This window comes from Aplysia californica, unplaced genomic scaffold (assembly GCF_000002075.1).
Source record: "Aplysia californica isolate F4 #8 unplaced genomic scaffold, AplCal3.0 scaffold00447, whole genome shotgun sequence".
NCBI lineage: Eukaryota > Metazoa > Mollusca > Gastropoda > Aplysiida > Aplysiidae > Aplysia > Aplysia californica.
In genome coordinates this window covers 657,443-659,577 of record NW_004797717.1, presented here as the reverse complement: position 1 = coordinate 659,577, position 2,135 = coordinate 657,443, and positions in this window count along the sequence as shown.

The window sequence follows — 2,135 nt, the reverse complement described above, 5'->3', positions numbered from 1 at the left end:
GGGGGGGGGCTGTTTCGTTTATATTTTTTATTTGATGTCATATTGATTTTGTTTTGCTTTGTTTGTCTTTTTTATTTTTACGGGGATGGTTGCTTTGTTTGATTGGTGTTGCTTTTTTCCCAGAGTGAGGAAGCTGTTTCATTGAGCACCTTGGTATGGCTGATATGCTTTTTGTCACCTAGCTCACTGTGGTTTTTCAAAAGCAGGATTGAAGTAGTCCGCCTCCGAAACGATAAAACATCTGTCTAACAGAGCCAAACATCATTACCATTCACAAATTAATAAAACGTCTTGACACCGGCGCATTAAATATAGAAACTGAAACAGCAATAAAATAGGCCTCTCAGAAATTTATGGGACGTAGTTGATTTGTTTAATGGTATTTTTTTCTCTATTATTTAAAGAGAATGTTGTTAAACGATACTTCTGTTCTGTTGAAATATAAACAACAGTTACTGTGTTGCCGACATCGTTATTTGTGAATCTGTACAGACTGAAAGATTACATTATGTGTAAAAATAAATCTAATTTTTTTTACGGGAGACATTTTCCTATTAGTTTGAAACCTGACACTATGAAGACCCTGGCATGTCTCAGTTTTAAAGCAAATCCACATAAAAACCTCGCTTTGAGATTAGTATTGATATTGACGTTACAGGAACCGGAAACCGGGTTGTGACGTCACGGTGGATGGCACATTCCACACAAAAGTTCCATCTCGAAGTGACAGATTGAAAAAAATCAATGCGGATAGTTCCGTATGCAGTCAGTGCTGGTTATGTCGAGTCACGTCAAGCTTGCCAGTTTGAATTTCTCAGTTCAGACATAAATAATTCTCTTTGCAAGGACAGGGTTTTTAGAAAAATAATATTAAGGACTTCGTCGGTGAAATGATTCATCGTATTTCTCAATTTTAGTACGTGGGGAACAACAGAGCCAGGTAATAGAACTGACCCAAATATCTCAATATCTTGTTATTTGATGTAATACTTTTCTTTGAACGACATCCCGTAAAATGCAAAGAAAAGAGTTCGGGTGTACGAATTTTCGGAAAAAATAGCTTTTTGTGTTAAGAGAAAAAAACAAAAATGACAAATTCAGAGTAACAGCAGAAAATGTACGTTAAGAAAGACAAACAGATTGATAGGCAGACAACATAAATTAGATATCTGGGTTGAGAAGTCTGGTCATCATGTTTCCTAGTCTCTAATCTGGGATGATGAATTCGATTAAGCCTAGGGTTTCGGTGAAAGAAAGGGTGTTTTCTATGTTTGGGTAGAGAGAACAAGGGTTGTTTTAATGTTAGGAAACAGCAGGACAAACAGTCCATTTGGAAACAAAAGAAGGCAGTAAAAGAGAAAGAGTGAGATCAAAGTATCCCGCTTAATAAATACCTAAACTGAGACAATGTAGACGTAAATCATTTACAATGTATTAATCAATTAATCGTTGAAACAATTAATCATATGGAAGAGAAGCTGCCCCAATCTTTTTCTCAAATCCTTTCACAACAAAATGAGTAATACATTTCAAAACCATGTCGAGGTACATCTTATTATACCATCGTATGTCTCCCCCTAAATTATATAAACAGTGTCGATGTGGGCATTAAGGCCACACATGGGTTTTTAGGGTCCAGTTTGGGGTGAGAAAAAGTTTTGGGGGTTTTAAGAAACTTTCTTTCAAAATTATGTGCTAAATCGAATGGAAATACCCCCAAAGTTCTATTTCAAAGAGATAGCTTCATAAGGTTTGTATAATTGTGAGCCAATACAATACTTTAAAGAAATGTTGTGATGTTTTGCTCCTTTCTGCATAACGTTCATTCCTTGAGTTTTAAAAGCTGAAGACTCAAAATCAATTCAAGATAAAGACATTGAATTTGGAGGGTAATTGCAACTTGCAAAATATTCATTTCTTGTCTTTAAAAGCTGAAAACTCCAAAACCATTCAAGATAAAGATATGGAATTTGGAGGGTAACAGCACAATGCAAGTTTGAATAAATTGACCCGAAATTTTTCACATTTTTTCTAAACTATATTTTCATTTATTTCTTTTTACTTCTCGTATAAGTAATACAATTGTGAGGCAACGTGGTGGAATCAGGTTCTCGTCAATTTTTGGGCATGTAGAG